Genomic DNA, 26,207 nt, shown 5'->3' with positions numbered 1-26,207 from the left:
CTCTCCGTTTGTTAACGATATTGGCCTGTATGAGGCACACCGTTCTGCAGGTTTGCCAGGCTTCGTGAGAAGCACTATGCTAGCGAGCCTGAGATTGGGTGGTAAACCCTCATCTTGCCTACATTGTGAAAAGAGATGTTGCAGAGGACCGATTATTTTCTACCCTACCCGCTTTCATGTCTCAACCGGGAACCCGTTGGGCCCTTGCGCTTTACCCGTCTGTAGCTGCGCAATTGCAGCTGAGATTTCTTCCTCTGAGATGTCTGTCTCCAAACCTAGAGCCTGTTGGGCAGTGAGGCTAGGGAGAGGCACCTGATCTAGTGTGTCCGACCCATCCTGCTCACAGTTCCTATTCCCAGGGCTATATAGCGCCTCATAGTATTGCGCAAAGGCCTCGCCTATGTCTGAATTGTTAGTCAGTTCCTCCGCTTGGGTGTCACATTAGGCGGGCACATGTCAGTCCCTTTATCTGTCCTTTCAAGCCTGGCCAAAATGTTCCCCGCTTTATCCCCTGCTTCATGAATTTGACTTTGTCTAGCCCAGTGCGCCTCCCTGGCATTGTCTAGTTCCATATTACGCAGTGTTTTTTGTGCTGTGACTAGCATCAGCGTGGCCTTCTGCGACCCTGAGGAAATACATTCCTCCTCTGCTTGTTGTACTACCCTCTCTGCCTCCTCAACCTCATGCATGTACTTCCTATGCATATCTGCCACCATCGGAACCCCCCCTCCACCGATAGCGAGGCCTATACCCCTCTCAAAGCGTGACTGGGCTGTCGACTAACCCCATATTCAATTCAAAGTACTCCTCGATTTTAGCAGCCAAGCAGTCCACAAATTCAGGGTCGCCCAGGTAATAAGTGTTGAGGCGCCAAATGCCCATTAGGGTTGGTTACCCCATTCTTTAGCTCCATGTCTAACGGGGAATGGTCTGATATCCCTCTGGGCAGAATTGTGGCTGATAGGAGCTTATGGGTATTGTTTCACGGGATGAAAAAGTAGTCAGTCCTAGTCATGGAGGTATGTACCCCAGAAATGAAGGAGTAGCTTCCCTCTATCGAATGCGGCCACCTCCATGTGTCCACCCACCCCAAGGCCTCTGCGAATGAGCACAGTTTGGTACAGGCTGCCGGGTTTCTAGTGCCCGCATATGTCCTGTCTAAGCCCGGGGCCATCACCTCATTAAAATCCCACCCCCAGTATGCAAACGTCTGCGTGATTCTGAAGCATAAACCCTTGAAGCTCTACAAAGAGATCGGAAGAAAGAGGTGGAGGCGCATACATTGCTATAACTCTCCCTTCTCCAGAACATAGTGCCCCCTGGGGTCAGACCTCATCCGCGGGAGCTGAAATGGGATGATTTTATTCAGGAGTATGATCATGCCTCGGTAGCCCCTTGCAAAGCCTGCATGGACTGCCACCCTGTGGTTGGATCTGAGAAAGAATATGTACTCTGTTCCAGCTATCTGTGTCTCAATGGGAAATACAATGTAGCAGGACAACATGTTAAGGATCTGTAGCACAAGCCTTCTTCTAACACCTAAACACAGCCTGTTGACTTTCCTGTTATGTGCAATCATCCGTTAAAAAACGTACTTCAACCCAGATTGCGCCCCATGATTTGTTCCCTCCGCTGTCATCCATTGGCACTCCACTCACCATGCCGCCCCCCCCCCCCCCGGCTGGGTGTCTTTATGCACCGAGTACCTTGCAAACCAAAGATCAACCAAAATCAGGCCAACAACAGTTGACCAACTCCCACTGCATTCCTCCTGTCCTACTCCTCAACTTGAAGCACCTGTTGCCCTAACATCCCACCAAACAGGTGTGAAAGAACTGAGTCAACTATCTTCGGGGTGGCCGCTTTTGAAGTTTGTGCAAGCTTCCATTCCCGATCTGTTGCTGCTATATCCGTTTACCCTTGTGTGTGGGCCGGTGCCTTTCGAGCCACCAAGTACTCCATTACCTGCCACCGCCAGCGTGGGCTATAAAAGCGCAGTTTGTTCTAATGTCTGTGTTCCATACAGGGATGGGGAGTGACCGGAATCAAGCTCTTGTCCGGGCTGCCCCTTTGGCAGCTGGTGTCCAGGAGATGAGAGAACATTTGTCTTGAACGATGACCAAGCCTCCCTCAGGTTGTAGAAAAGGTGCACGTTTCCCTCGTGGTAGACTTTAAGTTGCACCGGGAAGAAGAGAGCATACTTCATGGCAAATGAGTGCATCTTCCTCTTGATCGATTCAAAGGATTGGCGTGCTTTCTAGACTTCCATGGTATAGTCTGGAAACGATCCGATCCGGTAGCCATTATACGTGATGGGGCCAGTGCCATTTGCAGTAGGGCATCCTGGTCACGGTAGTTCAGAAGTTGTGCTATTAAGGTGCAGGGCGGGGCCCCTGGGATGGGACAACCTGCCGGCATCCTGTGTGCCCTTTCCACAGAGAAGAATTTGGAGAGTTTCTTAGGGACAAAGAGTTCCTTTAGCCATTGCTCCAAGAAGAGCTCCATGCCGGGTCCTTCTTCCTTTTCCGGCACTCTGAGGATGCGAATGTTATTGCGCCATGCCCTTCGTTTGCTGTCTTTGGACTTATTTTCCAGGTGTGTGAACCTCTGGGTGACCGCCGCATGTTGTTTCTCCATTCTCTTAATTGCGTCCTCCGAGTCCAAGATGTGCTGCTTTTCCTCCCTGACCCTTAAGGCCATGTTCCACATGTCTTGCCGGAGGAAGGATGCTTCGGTTGAGAGGCCATCGATTTTCTCCTCCATGGAGGACCTGGATTCTCCTATTGCTTCCATGATGTCAAGAAAGGAGATTTGAGAGTCTTGCAACTCCACCTCTGTTGCCGTTGTCTCTGTGGCATGAATCGTGGGCAGCTGGGGAGCCCCTACTGTGTACTTGTCCATCTTGCACTGGAGCCCCATCTTCTTTGATTTGTCTATGACCATGGTCCCACACTCAATTGGCCCTGGAGGCAGTCGTTGGCAGCCCCCTCTCGCTCCTTCACTTGCATGTGTCACTTCCTTTTAGTTGTGCTGGGTCTGCACTCTCTGGATATCCAGCATGACCATTGCGTCTGTAGCCTCTGATGATAACTGCGATTCTGACCAATCTGCAGTGTGCCCTCCTCGCTCTCAGTCCCCTTCAGTTGGGCTGATGTTCACTTGCCCCAGCCCACTTCTTCTACCAAAACTGCCTGGGGAGTGTATGCCACAGAGTCTTTAGATCAGAGGGCCCAAAATGTAAGTGTCAGTGCCCAACTCGCCTTGTTGCCCCCTCTTCACTGTAGTCTGAGTCCCTGGATACGCCCGGGGGTCAACATAGGTAAGCGGCTTGTAGAGCCGTCCTCTGGGTGAGTGTCAGCGTGGAATTGACTGCCGCCTCATTCACCCACCTGCTGTGTTGTGGCCTGGGTTGGCGGGCCGTGGCCTTGGTGGAGGAGTTCTGCCATACTATTTTTCTGCAGCACCGGTCCTGCCTCCTTTCTTTTGTTTGTGCTTCAGCCTCATGCTAATGTCTTTGTCCCCCCCTGGGTCTGCTGGGTCCCCACCCTGCTGGTTCCTCTATGCCGGGTCTCGGCTGTCTGCACAGGGTCCAATCCGGGTGAGCCAGCGACACGACAATGTTGATCTCCTGCTTCTGGGCACTGCCTTCACAGAGCGTTCAGTGTTGCTGAGGGGTGGGGGGGAATGAAGGTCTCATGGGGGGCTGATATTGGGTCAGCCCATTGCTGCTCTGCTCAGTATCTGGCTCAGATGATGCCGCCGGGGTGAATCCAACGATGATACCGGCCGTCCCGCTTCCCCAATGCTTTCCTGATGAGCGGGCCATTCTGTCTCAGGGATGAAGCAGTCTGTTGCAGTGGTGTTCCACTTGCAGAGAGTGGTGGTCTTGCTGCAGGAAATCTGTGGCTTTCACGGAGCAATGGAGGCTCCTGTCTACATCTATATATAACAGTGCCTCCAAGAATTCTAATCTAAGTGATCATGCAATATTACACCTCACTTTCACTGGGAGGGGGTCAACGTCTCTAGCTCCCGGGGGACCCTCAACATCTAGTGGTGTCTGGGAAAGGGAATAGGCTGAGTCAAGTGGGCAACAGTGGTAAAGCAAATATAAGTGTAAGAAGGTGGTGGGACTCTCTTTGTGAGGTGGAGAAAGATGCTTGCATGACCCCAATAAAGGTTTCAGGGCTGTTGGCTAAATTGGGGAATACAATCATTGAAGCCTTAGATACGCCCTTTCTGGGCGGCCATATGAAGCTGTTTGACAATGTTATAAGAGAAAATAGAAGGGATTATGGCTATTTACTAACATGACGACCAAAGTGCAGGATGTTTTAAATAGAGAAGAAGTGAATAAGAGGAAAAGGGAGCTGTAAACAGCATATCATAGATGGCTAAAGTCGTATCGCATTACAAAATATATTGAGAAGAATCAGTTACTATTTAAGAAGTTATTAACTAAAGATGTGGGCACCACATGGCACATTCTAAATGACGACAGGGAAGGGCAAAGGAAGGCTCAATATTGTTGTGCAGCTGAAGAAGTCTGGGTTACTCACATCTCTTAGAAATATAGAGCCAAGGGGTCTCAGGTCAGTATTGTGGGGAACAGAGTACTGTTAGATCATGCTTCCAATCATTGATAAATGGGATACTGAGATAGTGATTAAGAACATGAATTCCTTAAGAGCTAGGGGATCGGATGGAGTTGCCAACTGCACTTTCAAAGGAGATGCAGCATTATGGGTGGAAATCTTATAACAGTTATTTGACCACATTTCGAAAGAAGGACACAGTCGTTTGACTTGGCAGCAAGCAATATTGGTGCTGATATTTAAAAGGGGGATCGAGAAGACCCGGGAAGCTATCGCCCATTGGCTTTGTTAGATTCATCCTTCAAAATCTGTGCTAAAAAAGTTTTAAATGTGGGCAGATACATCCTAAAGGTACTTTAATGAGTGTGGTTACACTACAGACTTGCATAGCATATATAGGCGGCAAATTCGGTAAATCACTTTATATAGCTGCAATAGTCTATAAGCAGCCTTTTACAATATCAACATCTCCCTTGCCTGGCAGAAGTTAACACAATGGGGTATTGATCAGGGGCTGCTGAGGATGATTCAAGTATTATATACTGGAAATTCAGTGAAGGTCAGGTTGACCACCCTGGGGATCTATCAAGAGAGGTTCCACTAGGAAAGGGAGTGTGCCAAGGTTGTGTCCTGGCCCCAACCCTTTTCAACTTATATCTGTCTGATTTATGGACTATTAGTAGGCAATGGGTCAGCTATGACTGAGGTGGGTTTGGTTGCGTGTAAATATAATAGCCTATGCAGATTATCTTGTTTTGATGGACTATACTCCGCGGACTCCAGCGTGTACTGCATGGGGTTGAGGGATACTTGAATTCTATTGATCTGATGGTTAACCCCACAAAGTACTATATTATGCACTGCACCACTAGTTTAAAGAAAACATCATATATATGGGGATTGAACAACACTCCCATTAGCAAAGTGAACTCAATAAGCTATCTGTGCTACACTATGTCAACAAAACCTAAATTAGAAACGTAGAAAGAAAGAATGAAAGGAAAGGTAACATTGTGCATTTTGTTGATGAAGGTGCTCAGACGTCAATCGTGTGACTACTCTCTGGTTCCACTAATACAGTACTCTAAGTCCAAGGTGATGGCCACAATCCTGTATGGGTGTGAACTAGTTCCATTTAAGAGCAGGATGTGTCTGGATCTAATGGAAGGGAAAATATGGAAATCGGTACTGTCCCTGCTCAATAAACCTGATTAGACTGGGATTAGGCCTGACATCCTGGTGAGCTCAATACTTCAAAAGATGCTTAGCCTACTTAATAAATTGGAGCAGGCCGAAAAAAACCCAGCACTGATAGCCTGCTTGTATGAACATTTTATGAAATCTGTGGCCTTATGCCCATTCTTAGTGCAATTTCACAAGAGATGTTTAGACTTCCAATGGCCAATCGAGTGTAAGGGGTAAGAGTCTGACTATAGGAAGAAGCAAAAGATTTGACACTGGGAAATAAATGATTTTGGAGACCTGAATAGGTTAATATGATATAAAGAGGTAAAACAGTACTATTTACTTATTCAAAGCCTACAATCATATCTGGTTGAATTTCCATCTCAAAAACATAGAGAATGGTACTGGAAAATGTTATTACATTGTCTCCCTACATTAGCGGTAATTGGCCCCAAAGTAAACTTGCCCTCGGATTTGAGGGGTTTTCGTAGGTGCAGGATGGCGTCTCTTGAGTCCCTCTACCACCTTGTAATGGACTATCCATAATTCTTGTAGGAGAGAGTCAGGCATCTGGGTCCATTTATACACCCTATATGCCAGGTCCTTACCATTTTTTTATGTGACAGATAAATGTTAACTTTAAATCAGGCATGAATTCTAGCCCTGCCCAAATTACTGATAAAGATTTTTGCCAAATTGAATAGGGTCATGATGCAAGGAGAACAGGACTGGCAGGAGATTTGGGAAAATTAGAGATATGGATGAAGAAAGCGGGGGCTAGTGAACCATCTGTTGTAATTTGGGAATGTGGTTTGTCCTCTCTTATTTGATTGCCCTGCTGTATATGCATTTGCAGGGATTGTTAGGCGAAAAAAGTCTCTGCTTTTACTTTTAGTGTGTTTGTTTCTATACTATGGTTTTATTTAGTTGGTTTTCTTTTGTATTATTATGAAAAGTGTAAAAAGTTTAATGTAAACTGAAATCACGTTTGATTTTTAATAATAAAAAAAGAAAAAAAAAGTTTAACCTGCCACCTGAACAGTACACTCATAATGATGGGGTTTTGGAAGAGATGTCCATATCTTGAATTCAGCCCCTGTAGTGCAGTGACTTGGCTGTCAATGCAGCTGTCAAGGGGGCATATGTGCCCGGAACCTGCTGAGGGCCATGGGAGTGAAAGGGCTGCAGATCAGGCTACTGATTCAGACAGGCACAGGTGTGTTCTATGCTTTTGCTATGTATTTTGTAGAAAGTGGTATTTGGTCAGCAGATCACCCTCTCTAAGAGAGAATTACCTGTATCATTCTATATTTAAATAAAAAATCCCCAAAAAACAGGCCTTCTGTACTCTTGCCAGATGGCAATCCTTCAAATTCTCTTTCTCGCTTTCATCAGGTCTGCCTCCTTAGTGGGCAAATAGTTGCTCAGAGACAGAGGGGGGTCATAGTGCCCCAATCAATATGTTCTTCTCTTTGAGTCTTTCTTCTGGTTGAAGCTGAGGGCATCAGGTCCACACGTTGGTCCTCCTCGACTCTCCTAATAGGCACCCGCACCTTTACACTTAGGTCTTCTGATGGGGGCCAGACAGTAAGCAGTTAGTTGGAACATGTATGTCAGCTTTCTGTTATTGTACAGATTTTGCAAAGTGGGTTCTCAACCTGTTCTGTCTTGGGAATTTTAAGTTGTATTCGTTTATTTATTTGTGCATCTACTCCTCAATTCTTTTAACATAGGCTATTAAGGGATTCACTGTTTATTCCTTCCTGCCCTGGGTTTCTACTTCTCTCTCTTTCTCTTTGCTCTGAGATTCCTCCCACTCCTCGCTCTTCCTCTTATGTTCTGAGTGCTTAACGACCTATACATCCACAACTTTACAATACTCTTCTTTCTCCACCTACTTTCTCATTTCCCTTTGGCTTCCAATTTCCACTACCTCCTCTCCTCTCCTTCTCTTTTACTCCTACTTTTATTAGTTATGTGTATTTCTCTTATCCTCATCACCATTCCCTCTCCTTCACCTCTCCTTTCCCTTTCCTTTTTCTTGTCTCTACTTCCTTTCCATTATTTCTCATTTCTCTTTTTCCTACAGCTCTCCTCCTCCTTGCCACTCTTCCATCACTCTTGCCCCGAAGTCCACACCTTGATGATTAGTCTCTACCTTTTTATAGATCAGTGTGTCTGGGGTGTGGGAATGTGAGGTTTGTGTCAGCTATATGTGCTTGTGAGTATATTTTGAAGGTGATCTGGTGCTAGGGTAAATCCCGCCAAACTATTATTTCCCCTAGGTGGCTTGAATTGCATGGTGAACCTCCCAGCGCATTTGCACACCAACAATACAAACTGGCTGTATGTCATCTTGAAATCTGTCTGGCTGTGTTTCCCATTATCTGGTTCCTTCTGGGACCACCCTGCTTTGAAGGGGCATTCTCTTTAGGATATGGAGCCTTTTTTTTTTCAACATCCATGGGGTCCCATGGTCTAAGATATATGATATGATATTTTATTTGCATCACGCCCATACACAAGTGTTTAAGAGTGTGACGAGGTAAGGGAGGGGAAACAAGGGAGGACAAAACAACAATCTTACTAATGCCAGTGACATTGAGAACTTGAAAGTGCAGGGGAGAGGGAAGGGGGAAAGAGCGAGGGGGGACGTGGAAAGGACTGAACATGTGAAAGAACAACAACAGGTAGTGCAGCCAGCAGGCTGTAAGTGCGAGAATAAGATGTAGACAACGGGTGCCTGATAAATGCTGGAAGGGGACTGTAGGTTTGCAGATATAGACCCAAGTGCACGGATTGCCAGGGAGGCAGTGCGGGTTTGTGGCTAGAAGGCCAGTGATCTGGGCCCAAAATCACAGGGTAAACAGGTGCACAGTGCCAAAGCAGACAGATTAGTAAGGGAGAGGAAGAGCGAAGGCAGAAGCAAAGAGGATATTTGCCTATGTCCTCAAACAATACTTGCTGGCTTGTCTCCCTCTAGCATACAGGATGAACTATTGTTGATGTATGGCTTTGATCCTCAAGGTGGAGGATACAATGTCATCTGGCCCCCTCTTCCTCCTTCCAGCCCCACACTTGAAAACAATTCAAATTCTTACTAAGTTATCATCACTTTGCCTTGTGCCCATATAGGTGCAAATATCCCTAATTACTCTTGCCAAAGGCAGGAGGGTGTGTGTAGGCTGTGGTGGTTCAGTGGAAACAGATGCCAAAGCAAGATTGTCCATTAAGCAGATTCTGCTGCAATGCACCATCACAGCTTCCTGGGCTAGTCTCATGCTAGTCCAGGGCTCTCTTGCTACACGTTGTCAATATCGCTCTGAAGAGCAAGTTTAGCAATGGTGCGGAAGCTTTCTTTTTGTGGAGTAGGGCTTCTAAGTGGGGAGTCGCTCACAGTTGTTTTTGTGGAGAGAAATCTGTTTATAAATGCATGCATTGATGAAGCTGAAATGTGCTCTTGTTTACAGTGCGAGAATAAGGCCTTATAATCATGCAAACACTATTAGCCTAAAACGTCTTACTTTACGAGGAAATTATGCATTTGCTGACATCTCTAATTGCCTCATATCGGGTGAATGTGCCCATTCGGTCCTGGGGTCTTTTTTCATTCTGGAATTGCTTTGCTTTATTTACAATTGTCCTACAATGCAATCAGAAAAATCAGTAAAGGATGGGCTATGCTTGATGGGCACATGATGTTGGGGCCCCTTGAGCACTCTACACATGTCATTCCAGTCTGATTGGCTTTGGAAGAACATGGTGCTATATGTATTTTTCTAGATAAATGTTGTGCATATTCAATTTGGCTTCAGAGAAAATACTTATTTCATGAAAGTTTCATTAGGGCACTATTCTATGGCTGGATTTTTGGGCGCAAAAAGTGCCAACGACAATTACCACCACCACTAGCGGGATGCCAAACAAATTAGCCCAATTACAGAAATACCACTGGCCCAATGGTAACAGTAGCAGTATTTCTGGATTATCAGAGGCAGTATTCCAGAGATTCAACGTGAAGAAGGCTTTAATTTGTTTGCGGAAATTGATAGTGTACATCAGTGATTCATTCTAAAGCTGTCATTTTTTCAGCAAAGAAGAAAGCGTCAATTGTGACTCCTTTTTTCATTAAAGGTGATGGTGCTGAGAGGATTTTGATAACAGATGCCAGCATTGTTACCCCTTCCAATGATCCCCAAACGACTGTTTTTACTGTATTGAAGGCAAGCATGTGCACTCCTCTTCTGCACAGTAAGAACACTTTACATTATTCACTACCTTTTTACAATGCTGGCATATGCTGTGGATGCAGTAGAAATACCAAGTCAAAATTGAATATACTAGCTCAATGCGCTTAGCAGCACAAATTAGTATTTATTCCATTCTTCACAATAATCGGGTGCCCATTTTATGCCATAGCAGCCAACACGCGTTTCGACAAATTGTCTTTTTCAAGGCCCATGAACTCAATCCTTTATATTAGTTTGGGTCAATCTGTCATCCTGAAAATAGTAATGTAGTTGCTGATTGCCATGTAATAGTATTCCGTGTCACTCCTGGACACAAAAGGAACAGGCATAATAAAACAATAAACACAATTGGAATGGACACAATAAAAACAGCTACACACCTTTCAATTACACAATTAATATAGGTAATCGTCAGTTTGTATCAGTCAATCTTGGTGCATCACTTGCTGTGCATAGCCACTAACACATGAAAACAGCAAATATAAAGCACATGTGAAAATCAACATTTACGGGGTAATTCATGGAATTTCGCACAAAAGTGGCACACGCGGCTGGCGCACAGTGTTCCCGTGCGATAGACTGCACAAGCCGTGTGCGATAAAATCCATTTCATCGCACAGCGTATTCATGGATTTAGCCTCCAAAACCAGCCGAGGTGCAGAGTGGCGCAGCGACCCTGCAGCAGCGCCAGTTATGCCCACAAGAACGCCCTCGCGCAAGGAAAATCCATCAAAAGTCCCAATTCAGCGCAAAGGGCTGCGCTAACCCTGGATGAGTTTACAGGGCTGCCAAACAGCAAACGCCAAGCGGGGAACCTGTATTTCAGGGGTGCGCGGGAAGTTCCACAAGCGATTGTGCTGGGTACGTGTATTTCAGGGGTGCGCGGGAAGTTTAACACGCGATTGTGCCGGGTACGTGTATTTTAAGGCTGCGCGGGAAGTTGGACATGCGATTCCAGCAGGGTAAGTGTATTTCGGGGTGCGCGGGAAGTTTCACACGTGATTGGGCTGGGTACGTGTATTTCAGGGGTGCGCGGGAAGTTTCACACGTGATTGTGCTGGGTATGTGTATTTCAGGGGTGCGCGGGAAGTGCTACACGCAATTTCAGCAGGATACGTGCATTTCGGGGTGCGCGGGAAGTTCCAGACGCGATTGGGCTGGGTACTTGTATTTTAGGGGTGCGCGGGAAGTTTCCCACGCGATTGTGCTGGGTACGTGTATTTCAGCGGTGCGCGGGAAGTTCCACATGCGATTGGACTGGGTCCATGTATTCCAGGGGTGCGCGGGAAGTTTCACACGCGATTGTGCCAGGTATGTGTATTTCAGGGGTGCGTGGGAAGTTTCACACGCGATTGTGCTGGGTACGTGTATTTCAGGGGTGCGCGGGAAGTTGCACACGCGATTCCAGCAGGGTAAGTGTATTTCGGGAGCGCGGGAAGTTTCACACACGATTGGGCTGGATACGTGTATTTCAGGGGTGCGCGTGAAGTTTCACACCTGATTGTGCTGGGTACGTGTATTTTAGGGGTGCGCGGGAAGTTCCACACGCGATTGGGCTGGGTCCGTGTATTCCAGGGGTGCGCGGGAAGTTTCACACGCGATTGTGCCGGGTACGTGTATTTCAGGGGTGCGCGGGAAGTTTCACACACGATTGTGCTGGGTACGTGTATTTCAGGGGTGCGCGGGAAGTGCCACACGCGATTTCAGCAGGGTACGTGCATTTCGGGGTGCGCGGGAAGTTCCACACGCGATTGGGCTGGGTACGTGTATTTCAGGGGTGCACGGGAAGTTTCACACGCGATTGTGCTGGGTACGTGTATTTCAGGGGTGCGCGGGAAGTTCCACACGTGATTGGGCTGGGTCCGTGTATTCCAGGGGTGCGCGGGAAGTGCCACACGCGATATCAGCAGGGTACGTGTATTTTGGGGTGCGCGGGAAGTTTCACACGTGATTGTGCCGGGTACGTGTATTTCAGGGGTGCGCGGGAAGTTGCACACGCGATTCCAGCAGGGTAAGTGTATTTCGGGGTGTGCGGGAAGTTTCACACGCGATTGTGCTGGGTACCTGTATTTCAGGGGTGCACGGGAAGTTCCACACGCGATTGGGCTGGGTTCGTGTATTCCAGGGGTGTGCGGGATGTTCACACGCGACTGGGCCTGGGAGAGCGGGCTACGTGTGGTGGGCGGGAAGATTTACACGGTCGCCTACAACGTGCCAAAAAAGACGGTCCAATACGGAAACACGTACGCCAGCATGAAGCCGGCATACGTCGACTCGCAGGAAGCAGGCGTACGTCGAAACGCGCAGCATAAAAGTGCGGGCAAACAACAAACAAGCTCATACGTCAGGATGAATATACCGTTCCTAGCAGCAGTGGCTGTGGGATACCGTTTGAGGAGGAGGAGGATAGTCAGGGCCAGAATCTTCACACCCAGAACCAGCCTTTTTGGGATGCCTAATGACCAGGTATATGGGAGGTCGAGGTTTCCACCTCACATAATACTCGACCTGGGCAGTGAGTGGGAGGATGACCTCACATCACCCACCCTCTGCTCCCAAGCACTCACCCCCCTGGAGAAGGTCCTCAATGTGCTTCACTTCTTGGCTACCGGATCATTTCAGCGGACAAGTGCCATAGTGGGGGGGGTGTCACAGGCCACGCAGTCATGGTGCCTACACCAGGTGTTGGCCATCATCACTGCACGCACATCAGTCCACAGGCACATATACCTGCCCAGAACACCTGCAGAAAGGCAGGCCGCCGCCTAGGATTTCTATGGGTGGCACAATTCCCCAAAGTGCTAGGTGCCATTGATTGCACCCATGTGGCTCTACGTCCCCCCAGGGCATCTGATCACATCTATAGAAACCGCAAGCATTGGCATTCCATCAACGTCCAGGTAGTATGTGATGCCAAGGGAATCATCACCTCAGTATATGCCAACTATCCAGAGTCCACCCACGACAGCTTCATTTACAGAATGTCAACCCTAAACCGGGACATGGAAGCTGGGCGGCATGGTGATTCATGGCTGCTTAGTGAGTATAAATGCCACTGCACATGCATGCATGTCAGATACAGAGTAATGTCACTACCCCACTAATGATACCCATCACCACCTCCCCATGGGACAGTGCCTACCATCTGAGCACCCACATGATGACGCCAATTCGGAACCCCATCACACCTCCCGAGGTAAGATACAACACAGCCCATATTGCAACCCGGGGCATAGTGGAGCGCACATTCGGAGTGCTCAAGTCACGCTTTCGCTCCCTTGACCGTTCTGGCGGGCAGCTGTTATACGCTCCCCCAGTAGTGTGCAGGATCATAGTGGCAGCATGTGTCCTGCACAATGTTGCAACACGCCAGGGCCTGGCTGTGGACATGATGGTGCCCCCACATCCCCAACCACATGCACGCCCGCTGTGCATGGGAGGGGAAAGGGCACGGGGTGAGGCATCCTGGTGGCTAATTACTTCACATAGAAATCACACCCCTGTGGAGTGCACACAGCCCTGGCACATACCATCTGACAATCAATGATGCCTCAATCAGACAATGATGATGAATGAAGGGACAGTCAACTGTCAAAACCATAGCAGCCTGAGATTGTTCACCTGGAAGTGTTACAATGTGTGCCTCCCTACCTACACAACACCACCAATGCAGTGTCATCAAAAAACACACTTCTATGCAGCAAAAATGAATACCCACTTGCAAAATACAACATGAGAACAGTGCCATGTCACCCAACCCCTCCCCGGCACTGCCACACAACACACCATGGCATGTCATGCAATGTGAGATCAAACAAAGTAATCCCCACAACATGACACAAGTGTCACAAAGTTCAGTGTCCCTAATGGAAACTGGCCACACATGAAATGCTCACAGTAATGCAGGACCAACAACACACATGAGAAAATATTTAGCAATAATAATACATGACAGTACGAATTTTAAAAAATGTGTAGTCTAACTACCTGATAATGCCAGCACTTCGACCACTTCCAACTGTACAGTGTTGGCGCCACGCAAAAGTGTAGGTGCACTGCTTACAACATGGACTCCACCTCCAAAGTAGACGGCCTTGTGAAGAAATGAGGAATGGACCTGCAAATCAGGATGATGAGATGGATGCAGAGGCACATATCAATACACCATGCAGTGTACAATACAACAACAATATGCACTAGGAATGTATACACAGTATTGACTACAGACTGACCACACAGCACATGGGAGTCCAACGTCACTGTGTAAGTAAATGTCACTTGGGCACACCCTTTGCAAGCCCATGGAAACGGGAAGCAGGAGGGGTGTGTGTCTCACAAACCCAAGCATCTAACCCAAATTCAGGACAAGCCTAAATGTGCCCAGCCACAATACAGCGGATGCCCACGGGAGCCACACAAGGCAACACACTGAAAAACAATTCAAAATTCAAAAATCAAAAATCAAAAATCAAAAATCAAAAATCAAAAATCAAAAATGGCCATGTATGGGCCAGGGGGGTGGGGGAGGCCACCCAGGAGGTCCGAGGACAGGGTGCACACCAAAACCCACCTGTGTGGATTCTGCGAGAAAAAAAACACCTCCATGGGCTCATGGCCTGCACGGCTACCCTATTGTGGGAGAATCGCTGCTGTCGCTCTCCCCACCCTCTGCAGCTGCATCAGGAGGTGGTGGGACTATGGGAGGCAGCCCAGCAAAGCCCTAGTCTGGTCCTCCATGGCAGCAGCATGCGGGTTTGGAAGGTCTGATTCTGGAGGATAATCGTGCGGAGGTCCCCATGCAACAACTCACGGGATGCCCGGACCTCCTCCCGAGTTGCCTGCATCTCAGCTGAGAGTGTACGTGTGAGACGCCCCAGCTGCTGTTCTGTCCTCGTGTCAGTTGAAGCCTCAAGCTCAACAAGAGTCACCCTGAGGTGACGGAGTTCCACCCTCAGGACTTCCCTGTGGCCCTGGGACTCTATAGAAATGGCTTCCCGCAGAGTCTCCAGTGCCACCCGTCTGTCCCTGTTGGACGCCAACATGTCCTCCCTGTGTGACTGGCAAATGGAGTCTGTTGCCTGCTGTAGTTGCTCCATCAGCCTTTCTTGGGGGACAATGGAAGTGGCCACCATATCCATGGCCTGAGCCATCATCTCAGCTGATGCTGCCTGTTGGTTTGCCATACCGTATATGGATTGCTCCCATGCGGTATTGCCAGGTGGCGTACGGCCACCGCGTCGGCGGGCACCACACCTGTCTGGGGCAAGGCGAACTGCGCCTTGCTGTGCCGGCACTGCCTGAGGCTGCAGGACTGCATTCCCGCTCTGATCTGCTGGCCCAGGAACAGGATCAGATGTTGCGGAGTGTGACCCTGCATCCGTAACCACCAAAGGCGGACCTACCAACACTGACATCCCCATTGAGGGTTCTACCCCTGGTGCAGGTGGGTCAGACAGAACAGAATCGCTCACAGAAACACTTTCCTGTGACCTCACTTAGGTCTCATCATCTGAATCCACACCTGAATAGAGCTCGGGGGAGGTGCACCCAGAGTCACCCCTTGAGAGAATGGTCTGCAGCAAGTGTGGGTTCTCACCCACCACCACATCATGTCCCTCACTGGTGCCCGGTCGGCCCTGAGACCCCTCCTGGGTCTGCACCATCTCCACAACCCCAGCAATATCAAGTGCGTCGTCCCCTGCAAAGACATGAAAGAAAAGAAATGGGAACAGGCATTAGCACCATGGCACACAATTAGGGCTGAGAAGCAACAGAACCAGTACTTAATTGACACATGTCCCACATGACTATAACCCTCCCATGCATGCACCGTCACTGCGTATGAAGGGGAGGCAAATGGCACACATTGATGACACCAAGATGGAAGATCAACACATTTGCTGCATGCTGGCTAGCAGTGCCATCACACATTGGCCTGTGATTGGCATGTCCATTACACATACATGACACATGCCATCACACAGATGGCATGTACCATAGCCATGTCACACATGTGACAATAGACCTGAGAAATGCCTAGTGAAAGTGGTGGAATGCAAACAATCAGCCTGAATGAACACAGAAAAATATGCAACAATGTTGTGGCAAGATGACACTTCAAGGGCAACTGGTGTGATGTTGGGCTAAATGCCTACTGTTGCCAGAAGGGATATTGCAATACCCAAATCCTGGTGCGCAGAATGTATTGGATGAAGCACATGGGTGACCCAAACCACTCAGGCACACACTCCCTCACCTGGAACTCAATCAGAAGCCCTCACACACACACCATGCATATGGATGACACACACATGCATGTGCACTCACCAGACAATGCCTCGTAATCTGGCAGGTCTCCCACGCCTTGGATCTGTTCCTCCGTGACGTAGGTCCCAGCAACATACTCATGTGGAGTGAGTTCAATGTCCTCTTCTGGAGACCCACCTCCAGTCACTAGAGTAGCAGCATGACTTAGGGCAGCTTTTTCTTTGCCCTGCGCTTCAGGTCATTCCAGCGCTTGTAGCAATCATTAGCTGTGCACCTCACGATTCCAAGGGCACTTATGATGTCCGCGATCGTCTGCCAGTGTGACTGACGTTGAGCAGGTGTCGTCTTGCACCCTGCAGTAATCAACATTTCCCGGTCATGTGCGGACACATACTCCACAAGTGCATCACATTCGGCCTCACTGAAGCTAGGCTTCCTCGAGGTGCCGGACTATATAGCCGTGTCTGGGGCATCAGCCTGTACTGGATGAGCACTCTTCCTCTTCCGCTTGGAAGGTGGTGGGGATCCTGAGTGTCCTACGCCGCTCTGGACACTAGGGGAAAGAGCCCCAGTGGACTGTGTACTAGGAGTGTGGGAATGAACACTGAGCATGGGACTTGGTGCAGGCATTAGCTGAAGTGTGATGTAGTCAGGGGGAACGTCAGCAGGATGGACTGGGACCGACACTGTCCTGGTTGGGTGAGTGAGAGCTGGGGTGGATGGAGCCGCAGCTGCCCCTGCAGCCTCCACACCCTGCCTACTTGGGGCAGCAGATGAAATAGCTGCCCCTGATCCACGTGGCCTGGTGACACCAACGTGTACCACCACACGTGGCCTAGACCTGCTGACCTGGAAGTCAGCCTGGGAGTCACCCTGTGCCAGGTCTGGTGCCACAATGGGCTGGTCCAACAAGGGCTGAGCAGGGATGGTGTCAGCCACGTTAACCTCAACCAGGGGGGGGGCATAGGTGTCCCTGACGGGTCCTCCACACATGGGGGGCTAGGGGCACCCTGCAAGTCCCGGCCACATCCCCTACCGTATCCACCACGCCCACCTTTTGAGGCTCGGCCACCTTTGCCACCCTAACTGCGTGCTCGCCTCCCAACCATGGCACTGATGTTGTTGTGCGTATGGGAGTTGCAGTAAACTATTGTCCTGGGCAATTGGGGTTCAAAGGGGTAGGGTACTAGATGGAATTCATACACCAGTGCTCTAGCAAGGCTGTATGTGACCCCTGGGGAAAGATGTCAGGTCACGCAACGCACAGGCACCCCAAAAAAGGGAGATAACGTGCACGCAACCCCTCCTAGACCACGTGCGTGGAAAAATAAACCTGCACTACGCTGTGGCACCCAGAAACACAAAAATTAACGTATGCGTGTCACACGCAGCCTAGAATGACCTCTGAAGGGGTACGTGACACACGGGGCAAGCACAGATGTTAAATACGTGTGCGACTCACTGTCTGCCTGGAAAAATAGCGTGAAAAAGACACGCGTGTGCGCGCTGGCAACACCCCCGCCAAAAGAAGAATTGTACGCTGTCTGAGGAGACAGGACAACAGAAGAAGTGTACGCTGTTTGAGGAAACAGGCCCAGAAAAAAGACAAACATAGAAAAAGCTGTCAGAGGTAACAGGGAATACGAACTTGAAACGCTGTGAAGTAAATCGCGTGTGAACCGACAAGAAGTACAGATTTCACCCACTCGCTCTCCACGAAAAGCACGTACAAGGAAATGGTGTCCTACATGTGCCTTTTAAACATACCCACACGTCCAGCATCACTTCCGCGTGTACGCGCTAAGGCCCTATCCTCCAATTACACGAGCTGACACTCTGACGTGCAGTCATTGGACGTGTAACATGCACCCGTGTACAGGGTAACGCCCGCGCACGCACGTCACAGACGCGCATACGCGCTGAGGCCCTTTCCACCAATTACACGCGTTGACACTCGGACGTGCTTATTTTTTCCACACGCCATGGAAAACGCCCGTGCGCGTAACCTCATAGACGTGCCTACACACTGGGGGCCTTTGGGCCAATGAATTTGCGTACGTGTGCTGACGCGCTTACACGCTAAGGGCCTTTCCTCGAATTACACGTAGACGTGCTGGATTTTCACGTGCCAAATCACTCCGTATCAAGCTGGCCACGCGTAAGCACACGGAAGACCACGCTCCTGCCCACAAGGCCGAATCACTGCCCCCCAGAGCCCCGAGCACGCTCCCACCTGCCATCTGCTGCTGTCTGACTGCCTGCTGCCCACGTGCCCTGTCATTTGCTGCCTGCACATTAGCCAGGGGTGCTGTTGCTGTGACCACCCCTGCTGGAACCGAAGACTCCTGACTGGGATTCCATGGCTCCACAGCCCAGCCCCAGGATCCAGTTGCCCACCCACTCCTGCCTCTGGGATTGCCATGTCGGGCACTACACCATCTGGCACCACTGGCAACCCCCAGCCAGAGAGGCAGAGGGGCACCAGCTTCACTGCCACCGAAGTTGTTGTCCTGGTGTAGCTAGTCCTGGGGCAGTATGATGCCCTCTTCGGAAGTTTGCGCGCCAACAAGGAAGGACGGACTCGGATCTGGACAGACATCCTGACTGCCATGAACGCGGACGGGGTGGCAGTCCGACAATTGCATCATGTCAAGAAGCGCTGGGAGGACTTCAGGTCCAGGACCCTGAACAAGGCCCGGCACCTCTTGAAGGCAGCGGATGCTAAGGGGCGCCGGGCCACTTGTCGGAAGATCAGATGAGGGTCCTGGAACGCATATCACCATCGCTCCATGTCCAGGTCCTTGAGAGGCAGACCCGTCTGGAGTCGAGCGGTTATTGTACATGCATACTGATTGTAAGCTGTGCGTGTGGTGGTGTGCCAGTAGTGTACAGGTAGTGTACAGGTTGCACATGTGGTTTTATGGGGCCAAGTATGGGGGTGTGTGTACAGGGCCGTGAGGCTAAGACATGCGAGGGCTCTCATGTGTGAGACATGGATGGTGCTTGTGTGTGTAGGCTTGCATAACAAATGCAGATGTGTGTGCACACATGTTTGAATGAATGTGTATGTAAGTAGGCATGGTCGTGATGTCACACATGGATGTTGGTTTCAGCTGCATGTATCTGCACCGTGTACATATGCATGTGTGTGTATTTGACAAGGGTGCAACAGTGATGCAACATGGATGCATGTGACACCGGGATGTGGAAGACTGATTGGCAGATGTGACATGGATGCCAATCGCAACACTGCGACAGTTGGCGGAGGTGTACACATGCATGCAAGTGTGGTGGTGTGTGTGCATGTGTAGTCACTCCCTGTGTTGCATGTGATGCCTGGCTCACCTTTGCCTGCTCATGCTGTTGTATGTGTATGGATGGTGCTGGCTGTTGCGATATGGCTGTGGTATAGCTCATGTGTGCGAGATGAAATGACATGTGTATTGGTGATTGTGATGCCATGTCTGAGGTTTGCCAATGCCACTCATGTACCACTGTCATGTGTGTATTAGTCCATTGTACAGTGTCCTGATGCCTGTGTTTTATTTCTCCCTGTCTGCAGTGTCAACTGATGAAGAGGGCGGAGAAGGTGCTGTGGAGCACAGCGGCAGGGATCGCACCGCCAGCCGGAGACGCAAGGCCCGGCTCCCCTCCCAGGTTGTCATCTCGTCGAGGAGTGAGGAGTCCGGTGCCGTGTCCCAGGCTGCAGCTGCCGAGGGGAGGTTCAAGAGGCGGAGGTCGGAGTTGGAATCCTCGGCAGCAGAAGGGGCAGCAAGGACCCCACAGGGCCCGACGGGGGAAGATGGCACGGAATCATCCAGGTTGGTGGGGGGTTTGGTGGAGGAGGAGGCCGTGCAAGCGACAGAGACGGGGTCTGGAGGTGGGGATTCCACTGGTGCTAGTGGTGCAGTGCAGGACCAGGGACAGGAGGCAGCACAGGCCGCCACGGAGGTGCCTGTGTGCAATCCTGTCCCTGATCCTGTCACTGCATCATCTTGACCCTGCAGGGATGCCTATGTCCAGACCTTTTTTCAGGCAGGGTATGAGCTTACAATAACTGGCCTTCCTCTGCCTGCGGACGTGGCTATCCAGGTACGGGTTGAGCCTGTCCTGACTGGTGTGGCGTTGCGTCAACGGGCCATGCGAGGTGACCTACAGTCTTTTCGTGAGGAGATTGCACGTCATCTCGAATGGCTTGTTGACCGCGTTGGCCTACTGGGACGGGTCACCCAGGCCGGATTCCTCCGTTTGCTGGAGCTTGTTCCGACCCCCTCCTCAACTGAACACCCTATGCGCCAGTCGTCCTCTGTGCCATCTTTCCACCCATTTGTCACCTGGGTGCCCTGTGGAGCTGCCTCTGACCGTGCGGCCAGGCTGGTGGAGGACACATCCCTGCCACAGTCGGGAGTCGGACGTCCAGCAGGGGTGGCCACATCAATGACTGCACCCCAGCCAGATGAGGATGTGCAGGCAGCAGGAGCACGGGCACGGGCACAGGCACAGCAGCAGCAGCAACGAGGTGGGAGCCATGATGGCTCGGGGCCTTTGACATCGGAGGGGCAGGCATCGGCCGGACGGCAGGAGGACCCAGGACGGGAAGTGTCTTCCGTGTGGCAGCGGTTGGACCACGCCATAGATGCGGAGTGGCAGCGGGCGGAAGAGGCATGGCTCACGATGGTCAGGGCGGAGAACTCCATGCGGAGGGCCCTGAGGCGGGCCGAGTGCCTCGAGGCAATCCGCATGGAGTTGGAGGAGAACATGTCGTCGTCCCTGCGGACCCTCAGGGCCATGGAAGAGGACCGCCTCCGGGACATTGAGCAGGAGTTCGATGATGCCCTGGCCGGGAAAATCCAGAAGTGAGCCGTCGGACTAGCCTGCTGCCCTTGTAAATAGTTCTTTAGTGTCAAGTTTCCTTTCATTTTTTTTTGTTTTTTGGGGCGGTTGGACAATGCCCAAACTTCTTGTATATAGTTCTTCATTAGATAGGGTTTTATTTCATAGGTTTCATTTTAAGGATTGGGCACATGGACCCTGGATGTTCACTTTGTAAATAGTTTGACAAAGAATTTGGATTTTTTTTTTTTCCATGGATCAATGGTTTTTTATTATTTTTGCACCTTGGATTTATTTTCTCAGACTAACACTTTGGAGACTTGCTTTGGATTGCTTTTCATTTGGATTTCATGCATCTTTTTCATTTATTGGACATGCAGGATTTAATTTCTTATTTCCATTTTCTTCTGTTCCATTTCATTCCCTTGTTTTTCTGTTTAATACATTATCATTTGGTACTTCAATGTGTGGTATTCTCTCTTTGGTTTCATGCATGTGACAATCATGAGTTGGGGCCTGGTGGCGGTTGCCCCTGGATGCTGGGGGGTGGGGGTGCTGGGAGACATGCGTTGGTGATCAGTAGTGCAAGGTGACATGTGGGTTGGCTGAGGGGCATGGCCATGGTAGATTTGCTGCCTGCGGGACATGACCAGGGGTGAAGGGTAGTCCCCTGTGGTGTGGGCTGCCTGCAGGGGCCGTGGAGGGTGTAGAGGGAACACCTGGGAGGACCCACACGGCCAATTCACGTGTAGTACTCCCCGGCACCCCCGAAATACACGTACCCTGCTGAAATTGCGTGTGGAACTTCCCGCGCACCCCGGAATACACGTAGCCTGCTGTATTCGCGTGTGGAACTTCCCGCGCACCCCGGAATACACGTAGCCTGCTGTGATCGCGTGTGAAACTTCCCGCACACCCCGAAGTACATGTACCCTGCTGTAATCGCTTGTGGAACTTCCTGCGCACCCCGGAATACACGTAGCCTGCTGTGATCGCATGTGAAACTTCCCGCGCACCCCAAAGTACACATACCCTGCTGTAATTGTGTGTGGAACTTCCCGCACACCCCGGAATACACGTACCTGCTGTATTTGCGTGTGGAACTTCCCGCGCACCCTGGAATACACGTAGCCTGCTGTGATCGCGTGTGAAACGTCCCTCGCACCCCGAAGTACACGTACCCTGCTGTAATCGCGTGTGGAACTTCCCGCGCACCCCGGAATACACGTAGCCTGCTGTGATCGCGTGTGAAACTTCCCGCGCACCCCGAAGTACACGTACCCTGCTGAAATCGCGTGTGGAACTTCCCGCGCACCCCGAAATTCACGTAGCCTGCTGTATTCGCGTGTGGAACTTCCCGCGCACCCCAGAATACACGTAGCCTGCTGTGATCGCGTGTGAAACTTCCAGCGCACCCCGAAGTACACATACCCTGCTCTAATCGTGTGTGGAACTTCCTGCGCACCCCGGAATACATGTAGCCTGCTGTATTCGCGTGTCGAACTTCCCACGCACCCCGGAATACACGTAGCCTGCTGTGATCGCGTGTGAAACTTCCCGCACACCCCGAAGTACACGTACCCTGCTGTGATCACGTATGGAACTTCACGTGCACCACGAAATGCACGTACCCTGCTGAATTTGCGTGTGGAACTTCCCGCGCACCTTGAAATACATGTACCCTGCTGCATTCGCGTGTGACACTTCACGCGCACCTTGAGATACACGTACCCTGCTGCATTCGCATGTGACGCTTCACGCGCACCCCGAAATACACGTACCCAGGCCAATCACGTGTGGTACTTCCCGCGCACCCCGAAATGCACGCACACGCTATTTTTCACGCAGCAGGTGTCCCTGTTTGTCGCGTACCCCTTTGCACGTCATTTGTCCTAGAGGGCCACCGTATGGGACATTCATCATAGCTGTATATAGGTGCTTTTTGTTAGCGCACATTTTGGCGCACATTTATTTCAGGCGCCGGGACGCTACCGCCTGCATTCTTGTTGCAAACGTGTTTGGGCCTGTGCGCGTCTTTGCCCGTGCGCTGGTTTGCCCTATTCGATTCCATGAATACGTGTTGTAGGCGAGCATGTGGGCGTTCCGCGCACTTGCCTCCTGTACTTCCCCCGTGATGCCCATATTTTCATGCGTTGTTCCCCATTCCAAGTGTTACGCCCCGTGTTACGCCTACTTTTGTCATGTGCGCCGCGCTATGTGCGATTTCGCTGTGGCCGTGGCGCACGCCGTTAGATGACCTGTGCGCCGGCGTGCGCCGCACACTGTTTCAGCACACATCCAATATTTTTCTCGCGCACGCCCTTCCATGAATCGATGTGCGCTGGTTTCCCTGCGATTTTCGCGCTTGCACTGCGACTTTCGCTCTTTCACTGCGAATCGCACGTTTTCGCACGCTTGCGCCGAAATTTTCGGCGGACATTAATTCCATGAATCGGCCTGTTAATTTAATATGGTATTCAAAGAACATATGATTTGTTAGAACCTTCAGCGCCCCTCCCCATTTATCAATATATGGTTTGTTATGCTCTATCCCTCAATGATAAAGGGACTAACTCCTATTCGAAGTAGCAAGCCAGTCCACTTCTTTTACCTCCTGGTACCGTAAAGATTAAAGAAACACTGCTTTGTGTCCAATCCTGCACCTTGCCAATAATTCTGCAGAAGGGATTTTATTTTGTTGTTTATGTATTCCTTATACTCACCATTCAAATGATTTTTTTTCCTGCAGCTGTGCCTGCCTCAAGGCCCCTGATTTGGACCTCAAGCTCCACCAGCCACTGTTTCTACCGGACTCCCAGCGCAGCTGCCAGCTAGCCACCTCCAACTCCAAAGCACCTACAAGTCCCGAGTGCTGTCCCAGACAGAGGCCCTTCAGGGAAAGTTCCAGCCTGAACCTGTCAATAAGAGTTACACATGAAGAGCGCTCCCATCAAGATCTACTCCTGACAGAGATCACCTTTTCTTTCCTTCCTTTTAGCCTTAGTTCAACCTTCTTCATTCATCTCTGCCCTCTCTTTATGCTTCTGTATGTTTTCTTAACCTTCTTCATGATGTCACCTGTCATGTGCCAGAACTTTACAGCTCACCCCCTTGCCACCTTTGAACAGTGCCCCATTTAGCACAATCTCCTGTTGCTCATGGAATAATGTTGCACTTCACTTTCACCCTTTTCCTTTCTTTCCTTTACTCCTGTTATAACAATGATTAGTTTCTCTCAAGGTCAGTTTCCCTTCTGTTACAATGCTCTGTGCACGCAGACTCTTTCATTTACAAAGCACAGCAGTCTTCATTTTAATTTTCAAAGGCCAACTACATCTGTGCAACTACAGCTGTGCTATTAGCATTTTGTGGTCTAAGTAAATCTAACTCACCCTACTCACCCCCAAATTCTAAATAGTAGTGTAAACCTTTACAGCACCTACTGCACCAATTCCTTAGCTTTCAAATTCTCTAACATTTCCCCCCCTTTTCTGGGGAGGACACTGATCCAAACATGTGGACTCTGCAGAACTGATAATCACAATAGCTAGAAATCATGCACCAAATGTACAAGTATTTTCTTTCTTTCCATCGCTGTCAATACACACAGCTGCAGTGTCATGTAACTTTATTTTAAGAGCCACCATCCATGTTATGATGGCATCTGTAGACCCCTCCACCCCCACAATTATTAATCCCTTTTCTGACCATTGCAACGTCTTCCATGCATCTATATGCCCACCTGTCACAGACATATAGACAACATATAGACAATCTACCTCAGAACCAATAGTGATTGAAAAAATGAAAGGACATGGAACCTAGATGTATCGGCTGAAAAAATAAAAGGATTCATAATGAAGTCCAAAGCATCCAATACCCCGGGTCCGAAATAACCTGTCCTTTATGACACTGAAGCAGAGCGTAGACTTGTGGGCATAAATTATTCACTTTGTTTTCAGTGATTTCTTGTTAAGTGATTGTATACCTGAGTCCTGGCTAATGTCTTACATTTTGCCGATATTCAAGAAGGAAAAGAGAGTGTGTTCTACCAAATACAGTCCTATCTCCCTGATGAATGTTGATGTTAAGATCTTTTCAGATATAGTGTTAGATAGGTTACTCTCGTGGATACATGATAATGATCTGCTTGATATGAGACAAATCGGGTTCTGAAAGGGTATTAGTACAGATGCTGGAGGGATGCTAGTGACTCAATTGCAACTGAAAGCACATACAAAGGGAAAAGGTGTGCTTTATGCCGTATCAATGGATCTATCAGCGGCCTTTCATATGGTTGACATACCAACTCTATGGAGAAGACTCATAGAGTTGGGGATCGACGTTGACCTATTAGATACATTGGTGAATATTTATTTATTTTTATTTTTTTATTTTTATTTGAGCTTTACTCAGTGAAAACTGAGTTTTGTCAAAATCTTCTTATTCCAATCTACTTGTATTTAAATACAAACATAAAATACCTCCCTCGAAAGGCTGGCCCGGCCTGACGCTCGACTTCGGCGACCTTATCCCGAAACCTAGTGGGCATTATTCCTAAGGATCAATGTTCCGTATCAAGGCCCCCTCAATCTTAAGGGTATTTATCTGGTCAAAAATCGAATCGATAATTTTGGCCAGGGCCTGAGTCCATCTTGTCTTTTCTCCCGAAATAAGTCTGTTCCAGATTTCATCTTCTTGGTAGATCCACATATTTTCAGCCAAAGAAGGGAGGTATGCTTTTCTATTTTCAATTGTGTAGGGACACTCGATCACGAGGTGCTTTAACGTCTCGATAGTTTGGTCGTTTTTACATAGCCGGCAGTGATTTTCAGTTCCTGCTCCTCTAATAGTTATGAACTCTCTCGTGGGGAGGAGGTTGAGCCTCGCTCTCATGACCGACGTTCTCATCTTCTTGTTTGGAAACTTGGCACAATACAGTAGGGTTTTTTTCCCCTTATTGAAGGTGGGGGGGAGATGTTTCAGGAGTTTATTTCCCGCCGCTTTTTCTGTTGTCCCGATCCAGTCCATATCTTCCATCTTTTTTTTAATTCTTTCTGGATTTTCTTTTAGGTCA

The sequence above is a fragment of the Ambystoma mexicanum genome, chromosome 8, assembly GCF_040938575.1.
Source record: "Ambystoma mexicanum isolate Mex_15411 chromosome 8, UKY_AmexF1_1, whole genome shotgun sequence".
Taxonomy (NCBI): domain Eukaryota; kingdom Metazoa; phylum Chordata; class Amphibia; order Caudata; family Ambystomatidae; genus Ambystoma; species Ambystoma mexicanum.
This window is presented reverse-complemented; position numbering follows the sequence as displayed.